Source organism: Callorhinus ursinus, unplaced genomic scaffold (assembly GCF_003265705.2).
Source record: "Callorhinus ursinus isolate GAN/ISIS: 27379988/994484 unplaced genomic scaffold, GSC_fseal_2.0 scaffold5, whole genome shotgun sequence".
NCBI classification, from domain to species: domain Eukaryota; kingdom Metazoa; phylum Chordata; class Mammalia; order Carnivora; family Otariidae; genus Callorhinus; species Callorhinus ursinus.
In genome coordinates, this window is record NW_027397067.1 from 34,266,555 (window position 1) to 34,279,065 (window position 12,511).

General features: G+C 37.9%; 1 long non-coding RNA gene across 1 annotated transcript in view; it reads left to right on the top strand.

The window, feature by feature from the left end:
- Positions 1 to 12,148, top strand: part of LOC141372741 (uncharacterized) — a 43,490-nt gene extending 31,342 nt beyond the window's left edge. The window contains exon 3 of the long non-coding RNA XR_012378144.1: positions 9,693 to 12,148. This is a non-coding gene — a long non-coding RNA (uncharacterized lncRNA). The remainder of the gene's footprint in view (positions 1 to 9,692) is intronic.
- The last annotated feature ends 363 nt before the right edge of the window (positions 12,149 to 12,511 follow it).

Genomic DNA, 12,511 nt, shown 5'->3' on the forward strand with positions numbered 1-12,511 from the left:
AGAATTTAAAAGGTTGGGGAAAAAACATGGAAGGAAAAGCCAATATATTATAACAGTTGAGAGCACAGACTCTGGAATAAGATTGCTTATTCTGTCTAGCTGTCCTGCATACCAGATTCCTGACTTGGTTAACGTCTTTAATTTCTTATTTGTAAAATGGGTTAATAATACATACCTCCTGGGATGTTGTGAATATTAAACAAGATAATGTATAGAAACTATTTAATAAATGTTAGATTAAATCATGACACCTAGAGAAGATGAATACAAAGTGTGAAATGGGTCTACTCTAAGAACAATATAACCAGGGTTAAAGCTGGAAATGAACCAAGGCTTGCAAAAATATCAAGAGCGAACAAACAAATTTTTGTCCTAAGTGCAGTCCCAGGAAAATAGAGAATGGGTGTGATGATGTTGGTGAACAGTGACATGTTCATACATGACAAGGTGAAAATATTCCAACATTTTCTCTATCAAGGAGGTGATTGTGGTATTGTAAAGAAAACTTAAAAATAATACAATGAAATTACAGCAGATATTAGGGAAGGAAACGGTTAGAGAATACTTTTTTTTATTCTAAATGAGCTTAGGTCTCCTAGACCTAAGGGTACAATGAAAACAATAAACATTAAACATTGTCCACAATCTTTAAGGAAATGTTCTCATAAAAGGTATTCAGAGACAGGAGAAAAGGTACTATTTTTCTGAATTTGAAAAAGAAGATAGATGATATAAACTCTATAGGCTGGTGACCTTGGCATCAGTCTCTCACACAAAACTCTTTTACAAATATGACTTATGGAATACTTAAGGAATGAAGCCTCATTAATGTTAACAAGGGATTAACTAAGAAAAGTTTTCTATTTTTGATAAGGGTTTTTTTTTTAATTATTTATTTATTTATTTATTTATTTTTTAAGATTTTATTTATTTATTTGAGAGAGAATGAGAGATAGAGAGCACGAGAGGGAAGAGGGTCAGAGGGAGAAGCAGACTCTCCGCTGAGCAGGGAGCCCGATGTGGGACTCGATCCCGGGACTCCAGGATCATGACCTGAGCCGAAGGCAGTCGCTTAACCAACTGAGCCACCCAGGCGCCCTTGATAAGGGTTTTAGCAAGGTATCTGGCAAAGTATACTGTTATCGACATAGTAACACAAACAAAAGACTGATTAATGAACAAATCTAAATTTGAGTGAGGTTTTATAATGGCATAGTCCCATTGTTCTATCCAAGACTGTGTGTTTGTGTATGTCTGTGTAAAGTTTTGTGGTCAGTGACTTCAGTGAGGACATAAATATAATGCTTGGCAAACTGGCAAATTCACTAAACAAGTAACCATTGACATGACGTGAGGGCAGAAGGAAATAAAATATGTTAGACAAATGGATTTTAAGATTATGATAAACAGATCTAATAGACAAAATTTAATAAGCAAATAAATATAGCAAATAAATATGTAAACATAAATAAAATATAAAATAAAGCTTATTTTTATATATTATACAAGATGGCTATACAAATAATATATAAATGTTATGTATGAAATACAATAACACAAATAAATATATGAAGTACATAATAAAATATAAATCAAAAATTCCTCCCATCAGTAATCACAGAATTAGGATAGATGGTCATAGCTCAGTAATTCACATGTGAAAATTAATTTGGCATCATAGTCACCATCAAAACTTAAAAACAGTGAATAATGTGGTAAGGCTGGGCCAACAATTAATATAATCTAAGCAATATACATAAAATTTTAGAGTCCAGAACAAGGGAAGTGATTTCCCCCTCCTCAGGCATGTACATATTAGAAGGCCATTGAATTTCTGTGTACATTTCCAAAAATCACATCTACAGAGGTGGTGGCAAATTTTCATACTAAGAAGACAGAAGAGAAAAATGTAGACTATTTAGTATGAAGAAGAATAACCTTTGAAGAAAAAATAATATGCTTGAAGGACTTTCTTAAAAATCACTGGATCCGAAGATTAGACAAATTCTTCGGCAGCTCTGTAGACCAGAAAAGGAACAGTAAGTGGAAAGTCATTCCTCCACAGAGATTCTATGGTTCTATATACGGCACAAGGTTTGGGGAGGAGGAAGGTAAGAAAGTTTATGTAAAAGACTTCACAGTGCCTGACACCTACAAACCACACGATACATGGTAGCTACTAGTGTTGCTGTTGATGTCTTTATTCTTCAGGGTCTCATGGCCTACTCTTCTCATTGATTTTCCTACCAATCTGAGAACAAATTCAATATAAAGTCAGACTTCTTGAATTAATTGGTAGATATCTCTTCTTACAATCATATGGCAATGAAGGTGACAGAAGAAATTATTTAGAAAGTCAATAAGAATAAAATTTTTACTGCTACTCTGGTAATCACAGAAATTTGCCCAAATATATTCCTCCCGAGAGACACTGGTTCTTACTCATTTGTCCACTAGAGACTTTAGCTGAGAAGAAGCAGTTAACTGAGTTTTCTTTCAAATGAGAAGAGCTATTCTTATTTTCATTGTTCCTGTGTTCCTGGATTTACCTCTGGGAGCTATTTTAGACACTTTAAAGTGATGTTTCTTTATTGAACTAAATACCTGACAAGCTAGCCCCAGGCAAATTTGTTATGTTTATTTATGTAATCTAGTAATGCAACTCTGGTGGCTAGGTATTTCCTACAGAAAACATCAGTGAACCATTCCACAATTGGTTAATAAATGATTATAATAGCTCAAGTTTCCTAAAATAATTGCCTGGCATTAAAGTGGTTCCTGAGTCATTTCACTAAGTTTCAAGGACTTAACTCATATTTTCTTGTAGTATCAAAGCTACCTGTGACTTTTCCACAATTAAGAAAATTAACTATATGTTTATAAAAATACTTAACCATCAAAATTTATGGTAAGTCTGATATATATCTTAACAATAAGCAGATAGTATCTTTCAAAAATATGAATTATCATCATCACTACCATCATCATTAAAAGAAAGAAAATAATTCAAAATGACCAGAACCTTTGTCATAATTAATATTCAGAGTTAAAACCAATTCCAACTTCAAATGAATTCTGTGACATCTGTGGGATGTTGTAAAAAGTTTAAAAAGTTGCCTAAAGCACGTGAATGTTTTTCTCCACTTTGCTCTTTTTCTCCTTCACCTCTATAAACCTTCTCCTCTTGTTTTCTCCCTTTCTGTTTATTCATATTTGTCTCCCACTTTGTTTTTTCTCTCCACTGTTATTTATGGAAAAATCCAAAAAACCATAGTTTATATGTGACATATCTATTTGTCATATAATAAGAAATATATTTGGTCTTTGTCTTGAGTTCTGGCACAGAGCTCCTAAAACCTTTGGAATTTCCTGAGTGATAGGAATGTCTTCTGCTATTCATAACAAACCCCTTGGGTCACACCTGAGTTTATAAAGCAGTGACTTAAGATGGGGTCCCTAGATAACCTCAGGATGGGCCTGATCACCAGAGCAGGAGATTAGAGGGTTGGAATTTTTAGCCCTATCCATCTGCCTCTTGGGAAGGGGAAGGCTTGCTGCACACTGAGCTCTCTCTGGGAAAGCTCTGGAACAAGACTTGGAGAGCTTCTAGGTTGATGAACACACAGAAGTTCTGGGAAGGCAGTGCACCTGGAGAAGCCTCGGGAGCTCTTGCTCCTCTCCCCACCCCCTTGCCCTATGCATCTCTTCCATTTGGCTCTTCTTGACTTGTATCCTTTATAATAAACTGGTCAACATGAGTGAAGTGTTTTCCTGAGTTCTGTGAGCCATCACAGCAAATTATCAAACCTGAAGGGGGGTGGTGGGAGTCACCAGTTTACAGCCAGTCAGTCAGAAGGATGAGAGGCCCGTTACTTGTGACTGGTGTCAAAATTGGGGGTGCCTTTTGGGACTAGGCCCTTTAATTTGTGAAATCTGATATTAAATCCAGGAAGACAGTGTCAGAACTAAATTGAATTGTCAGACACCCAGTTGATGTTGGAGAATTGGAGAATTAGTTGGTGTTAGAAAACACCATACTACAAATGCTTCAAAATTAACAGATGATTAGATAATTGCTCTAGATCCTTGCCTATTAATTGAGTATTCAAGGATTATTTGTTATAAATGCCTTTTGTATTCAAGGACCGATTTTGTTCACTTTTTAAATGAGCTAAAAGTGGGACAGGTGGGTAATTCTGATGTAAACTTCTTTCTTAAAAGACTGAATTTGTAAATGCCAAGCAGCATGAAGACATTTTATGCAAAGCTTATCATAATAATTCTTATTTAATACACAGGCAATATATAATTATTATTGTACTAGCTGAGAGAATCTCTCAAATTACAAGACCCATCGCTTAACTTGGGGACAGTACCAGGTGGCCAAACATGTGCCTTGAATAAAAATGAATTAATTATGAGGTCAGTGAACTTATTAAAAAATATACCTATAAAAATTAAATTTGTAAAACACCTATATTGGGATGAGCTTTACATTACGGATCATTTCTTTGCATACTAAAACTATTTATATTAGATTCTTTATAAAACAATTTGAAAAAAATTCTTTCAATGGTTGAAAAAAAACACAAATGCCTTTAGGGGTTAGCAAACTAACAGGCCAGGTCTAAGATAATGGGTAGTGGTGAAGAGTGTGAAATAATGCATTTCCAACTAAAACATCCACAAGCAATCTATTAAGAAACAGTGAGTGGTGGGGTGCCTGGGTGGCTCAGTCATTAAGCGTCTGCCTTTGGCTCAGGTCATGATCACAGGGTCCTGGGATGGAGACCCGCATCGGGCTCCCTGCTCCGCGGGAAGCCTGCTTCTCCCTCTCCCACTCCCCCTGCTTGTGTTCCCTCTCTCACTGTGTCTCTCTCTGTCAAATAAATAAATAAAATCTTTAAAAGAAAAAAAGGAAATACTGAGTGGGCAAATAAACACAACTTTGACACGATTATAGAAGATAAAATCCTATTTGTAATAGCAACAAAAGAGAGAGCAACATTTATAATAGCAACAAAAAATAGAAAATTGAACGAACAATAAGAACATGGTAAAGCTGTATGAAGATTTAAATAATAAACCCTCAGTCTAAAAAAGCAAGAACTGCAAGCAAATCTTGATCTCTTTGCACTGTGTTTTTCATAGTGAAATGTGTGCAGCAATCCTGTGTTATGTGTTATCTGATTGAACAACCGAGAAGAAGGGAGCTACAAACAAGGGAGATCATTGTGGGGTTGGAACAAAATCGGAGGTATCAGTATAAATTAATCATTTCTGATATAAATATGGTAGTTTGTCTCCAAAGATGGCTCTTGTCAACCTCTTCTCTCCCTGCACATGCACAAGAGAGGTGGTATCTATGTCTCCACCTGTTTGAATCTGGGCTTGTGTGTGTCTACTTTTATCAATAGAATTTTCAGGAAGGGACATGGGGCCAGTTGCAGACTTTGCCTGTAAGAGCAGAGGCAGTTCTGCTTCTCTCTCTTACTCTTGGAATACCTCCTCTCAGAATCCACCCATCAAGCTATGGAAGCCTAAGCTGCCTGGAGAGGCCATGTAGAGGTGCTCTAGTGGAAAGTCCTGGCTGAGCTCTCAACTGACAGCCAGCTTCAACTGCCAAGCTTTGGAGGTCAATTCCAGTCAAACCTTCAGACACCTCTAGCCCCAGCCACCATTGAACAACAACTGCTTAAGAAGCCCAAGTGAGAACTGCTTAGCTGAGCCCAGTCAACACACACAACTGTGAGAGACATTAATAAGCTGTTGTTTCAAGTCGTTATGGCTTGGAGTGATTTGTTATGCAGCAACAGATAGCCCAAAACTACTGAAAGACCTTGAAGAAAGAATACATTCCAGAAGCAATGAGCATAGTGCCCAGATCAGAGTTCGAACTTTTCTAAATATCATTCCACACTAAGAGGAACCAATTTTTTGTTTGCTTTAGAAATGGCTGATTCTGGGGCTGACGCAGGGAAAATACAAAACAAGTCACAGCACAGCTTGTGCCAGAATATAAAGGAGAGCCACTAACTAACTAAGCAAATCAAAAGGACACAAGTAGGCAGTATGAAGGGGACAGATGTGGGACAATTTGAGAATCAAATGAAAACTAATGGATTAAAACAAAATTGAATAAGGGGCGCTTGGATGGTTAAGACCTTCGGCTCAGGTCATGATCCCAGGGTCCTAGGATGGAGCCCCGCATCCGGGCTCCCTGCTCAGTGAAGAGCCTGCTTCTCCCTCTCCTGTCTACTGCTCCCCTCTAATGTGCACTCTCTCTCTCTCTCTCTCTCAAATAAATAAACCTTTTAAAAAACAAAAAATGAATAAAAAATAATCCATGAAGTCATGCTGATAAGAAAGAGAGAAAGAGAGGAGAAACGAGGAAAGAAAGGAAAAAGAGAAAAAGAAAGTCGACTTCCTTATAGTCTACTGCTGATGAATATAGAGAAGGAATATTGAAATTGGAAATTCATCACTTTATGATTATCATAAGGAAAAAAAAACCCTTTAGGCAAGAATCATTAATGGATGCTCAATCATGGTGGGGAAGGGAGCCAGATAAGGAAGGGGATGCTTACATGGTGTCAAAACGTCTCCCCGCAAATTATGTATTAATCACAAAAAGGAAAATAGTAACAATACAATGGAGAAAATAGACAAGATGTTGCCAAGGTAACCAAAATTGCCATCACCGAGGAAGGGCACATGGGCATCTTATGCTGCCAGACATGGTTTCCTGAGAAAGACCAACATCTGTTCTGTAGCATTCCCACCAAAACTGCAGAATCAAAATCCAATCGCAAGGAAACATTTGAAAAACCCACACTGGGTGACACTGTATAAAAATAACTGGCTGGAATTCTTTAAACATGTGGTAGATGTCATCACAAGGAAACAAGCGAAACCAAAGAAAGGCTGAGGAACTGTTCCAGACTGAGGAAACCAGACAAGATAACTAAAGCCAAAATGTGATCTTGCTCTGGATTATGCACTGGGGATAGCTGCATTAGGCAACATCACTGGGATAAGTGGATAAAGGTGGAATATGGAAAGGAGATAAGAGAAATATATGCATGCTAAATTTTCTGAATTTGATTATTATACTGGGATTACAGAAGTTATCACTGTATCAGAGTTATCATTGTTCTTAGAAAATACATACTGAAGTCTTAGGGAGTAAAAGGGAATGATATATGCAATCTACTATTAAATAGTTTTTTAAAAACATGAAAAACTAATCAATGAACACTACATCAAAAGCTAATGATGTACTATGTGTTGGCTAACTGAACATAATAATAAAAAAACTAAAAACAAATAAAAACAAAAAAATAAAAACATGAAAAACTGAAGGTGTGTGTGTAGAGAGAGAAAGAAAAGCAAATGTGCAAACTGTGTAAAAATTGGTGATTTTAGATAAAACATATATTGATGTTCTTTCTACAAATTTTCAAAATTAAATTATTGTTTTTTAAAATTTAAAAATTATAAGAGAAACTGTGTGGGAAATAAAAAGACAAAATCTACCTGTAAGTCAAATTCTATCCATGAGCTTCAAGTTTGTGACCTCCGATTTCAAGTATCATCTGACTTCTCTGAAACAATTAAGGAAACAGTTAAACAAAACCCCCACCTAATTGCAGTAAAACTGAAATCAATGAAAATAAAAGACTGTTAAGCCTTCTACCTCATGGCTGATTCTATGTTATAATCCTGAACATGACTTCTTCCTAAAAGTTAACTTTAAAAAAGATGGAGGAGGTAAATTTCAAAACAAGAAAGTAGTGTTGTAAGAATTTCAGCCTACAGTCAGAGACTTGAAGATTGTCGAGGGCCTTGGGAGTCGGACTATCTGCCTGCCCAGCTCCTTTTCTCTTATCACAGAATAGGAATACTGTTATTGGGTGGTTTGGAGAGTAAGAGGACGGTTTTCCAGATAACAAGCTTTCACCTTAAATGCTTTTAAAAATGATTTTTTTTTCCTAAAAAACACTTCTGTCATTAGGGTACGCTTTTACATATCTTCTTTTCATCGTGCTTCAACTAACGTTATTTGGGGTTTATCTGTCAGTGCCATCAACATAGGACTTATTTATGTTCAATTTGCTGATGGAATATTGTGGCGTTTTTTAAGATTTTATTTATTTATTTGACAGAGAGAGAGGGTACAAACAGGGGGAGGAGCAGGCAGAGGGAGAGGGAGAAGCAGGCTCCCCACCAAGCAAGAAACCTGATGCAGGGCTCGATCCCAGGACCCCACGATCATGACCTGAGCAGAAGGCAGACACTTAACCAACGGAGCCACCCAGGTGCCCGGCACAGAATCCTGATCAGGCTCCTTGCTCAGCGGGGAGCCTGCTTCTCCCTCTGCCTGCCACTCCCCCTGCTTGTGCTCTCTTTCTCTCTCTCTGTCAAATAAATAAATAAAATCTATAAAAAAAATAAGATATCCATTTACTGTTCCACCAAGAGGTAAATTTTTAAAAAAACACATAAAAATATACATTTAAAAAGAAAGAGACAAAAAGTAAATGATAAATGGGACCCTAATACTCCTTGCTCACACTACTTTGGATAACACATTTTGTAGAAAAACTCTAAATTCTTACATGTATCATTTGAGTACAGTCACCCTCCTCGCTTCCCTCCCCACTGCTCTCCTCACACCCTCTACACTCCTGCCACCTGGGAGGACTCTCCATTCTCTGAACACGTCATGCACTGTCACACCTCCTTGCCTTAGCTCCGCTTTCCCCTTGTTTTTCTAGTCAGGCAGAAAACAACCATTACACATACGCTACCTAGTCTTTAAGACCTTGACCCAAGGTCACATCCCTTGTGAAGCCTTTCTTCTGCATCCCAGGTTTATTTCCTGCCTCACAGTACAATACGATCATCGCACAGTGCACTGCACCAAAGCAATGTGTATAAATTGTGTTATGCCCATGAATTACAGGAGTCTGTAAACGCCTTCACAAAATGTCAGTGTCTTCTTTTTATCTTTGCCTGATTTCCAGCACCTTGTGCGTGGAAGGGCTCAATAAAAGCTTATCGAATTTAATTCCTTTTTTTTATACATTACATCATTAGTTTTTTTAATTTTATTTAATTATGTTATGTTAATCACCATACATTACATCATTAGTTTTTGATGGAGTGTTCTGTGATTCATTGTTTGCGTATAACACCCAGTGCTCCATTCAGTACATGCCCTCCTTAATACCCATCACCAGGCTAACCCATCCCCCCAACCCCCTCCCCTCTAGAACCCTCAGTTTGTTTCTCAGAGTCCATAGTGTCTCAGGGTTCGTCTAGGGAAGTTTTATCCTAGAGTTCAACTCTTCCTTTCAAACGACCCTGTTTTCCAGTACAGCTGTGAAGGCCGTGATCCACTGCAACAAGGATTAGAAGTAAGACTAGTCCTCAGGCATCTCACATATATAGAAGACTATGTATTACTGACGGTAACAGTCATGATGAAACTCTAAGTCTTGATGTCTTCTTTCAGTCACAAAGTGTTGTTCAAAGAATCTATTCCTATGAGGTACGAAATAAAATAAAATGAATAAAACTAATGATTTAATTGTTGACTACACCAGCTTCATTTAATATTTAACTGGACCAAACTAATAATAACACATTCCAGGAATAAAGTATGACCATTGCTCTATTTTTTTCCTCAGCCATTTTCGGCTTCTCTGGCTCACAGTGAGTGTGGCAGAGCATCTCATGGAGCTGTGCACTGTGCGGAGACCAGATGAACCCAGGAAGAGGGTGGTGAGTCAGGACCGTGGAGTTCCTGGTTCACACAGACAGCTGCACAGCCTGGAGGGTGTAGGAAGCCAAGAAAGCCCGGTCTGGAGTCAATGAATGACGTGACAGCAAAACTCACACAAAGAAGGAGGTGTTGCTTCTGTGGCTAGGACTTACGACCTTCTCTGTGTAAAAATAGTTATGGGTTCCTCCATTTGTTTGTTGTTTAACTGAGTGCTCAGCTAATGATAAAAATAAGATTGATTACTTTTAGAGCAATGGGAGGTCCTAGACCAGGGGATTTTAACCATTTGTTTGCCAAGAATTCTTTTGAGAAGTTGAAGAAAGGAGCTATGAATAATTTATGAAGATGTGTCCTATGCCTGGGAAAAACCTCTATCAGGTTAAAAGGTTCCGGAGCCTTCTTTCTCTCCTATGGTTCCATGATTCGTGTCTGCAATTCATTATTTCTGTGTTGTGCTTTTTCAAAATCAGGGCAGTCATTGGTGTGGTTCTTGAACAACTTCTTAAAACTCTAAACATTCATGTAAGGTCTCCAGATGCATTTTGGCAGAAATATCAATGGCCAAGAATCAAGCCAAACTTCCTGGAAGTTTTAGCAAATTTTTTTTTGCATAAATAAACAAAACATCTTGAATAACATAGTTTATAAGTTCCAAAATACACATTTTCCTAATAAAATGAAGACTGCACAAATAAGGTTTTAATATATACTAGAATTAAGTCAACTCTTTCCATGTTAAACCTGGGCCCTCCTAAGTCACCAGTTGTCAGTAAAATAATCACACAGATTCTTAATTATATGGCCAGTATCGAAAGCTCATAGGACTATTCTAATGTATTTGAATCAATATGTATTACTTGCTTTACTAAACCTAGACCAACAGAAAGACTTTTATGAAGGATTCCATGTTATATGAAATTCTCCTATGCAATCATGCATTCACTTATTACTATATTTTCCTAAAAAAGAAAAGAAAGCAGGCCACAAAATTCATTAAAATGATTAGCATTTCTCAGAATTCAGCCAAGGGTGATATAAATAAGGAAGGAATAATTTTCAAACCTTGGCCTTTAACCTCAAAATAGATTGGGAGGTCTATAAAATCTGAAGCCTATGTATGATTCTGATTATTCCTTTTTTCTAGAGTAGACATTTTAAAGTATTAGCTTTTAAATCATCCATTCCACTTTTTAAAAACTCAGTTTAGCATGTCCTTATAAAACAAAGGAAATATTTCAGAATATTTTAGCCTGCTTTCAACAAGATCTGATTTAGATAGGTACTCTAAAAGCAGGAGAGGAAGAAAAAAAAGAAAAGCATTCTAAGATATATAACTGACTTCTCCTACAACTTAAAATATGGAGAAAATTGAACATCTCCTCCAATTTTCTATCTCCGTGTCTCTTCCGTGCTGCACTGAAGGCTTTATAAACACAAGGCTGGAGTGTGGTCAGCCGAGGTTTCAAAGGGCAGGGTATTTCTTACTCTGTTTTTTGTTGGGACTTTGAGCTTATCTCTTTTGCTTATCCCAAATCAAGCTCCTGTTGCCCCAACAGCTACTCCACTTTGGGAACTGAGGATAGCAATAACACTCTGTTGACTGGAGAGAGACCAGGACCAGAGGGGTGGTGGCGTGGGAATGGGAGAGAGGCTAAAATGCAGAAAGCAGGCCGAATGACAGCGGATGGGGGGAGGCAACAGACATCCTGTCCCAGAGAACTTTGGGGACTGCCCTATGAACTCAGGGTTTAGTGGGAAACTGTATATTTAGCCACTGTTCCCACATAAGGGTGTAAAAATTGAATCATAATAAATGGCTACTTCTTAATAAAGCTATTTTATTAAAATGTCTTACATAGTAATACCTCCTTAATCATTTAAATTGCCCAGAACTAGAGGTGCAGACACGCAGGTTTAGAAAACTTAACTCTAGCTTTCAGATGGAAACAAGAAGATATATTCTGCCATCTGTAATTCGTAGGGGAAAACGAGCTGATCCAAAGAAAAACCTATCTACACAACTTGACTGGAATCTAAGAAGTAAGCCTGTGATGTTTATCTAGTCATGGCCCTAACATTTCACAATTACATAGTGAACATGGTGATATGCCCTTAGGATATTCTTAACTCTCTCTTCCTCCATCTCCACATCCACTTGGTCACCAAGATTTATCCAGCTGAAATGACTCTTGAGTAATGCCCCTCTTCCACCATCCAAGTCGCTGCTTTACCTCTTCCAGATGGTCTACACAAGGCTACCCAGGGCAGCATTCCAACAAGCACGTGGCGAATCCACTCTCTTTTGCACACAGGACAAAGCCCAGCTCCTTGGCACGGTCTGCAGGGCCCTGTGCAGTCGGGCATCATTTTACCACCGTCTAACTTCATTGCCGCCAAGCCTGCTCTCTACCCTATGCACAGGGGATTCCTTGTGTTTCCTCTAATCCCTCTCAGGCTTCTATCTTTTACATAGACTCTTCCCTCTCCCCAGAAAGACATTTCTTCAGTCTTGCCCTGGTGAGCTCCTCTTAATCTTTCAACACCAATTCAAATGTCATCTTCTCTGTAAAACTTTCTTTGACCGACCCATCCCCATCCTCACTCCCACAGGGAAAGTGAGTGTACCCCCTTACTGCAGAGGGTTTCCTGCAGCATTTTGCTCATATCCCTATTAAGGTATTTATCACATTCTTCTGTCATGGTAGTGCACAAAGACCAACTTCA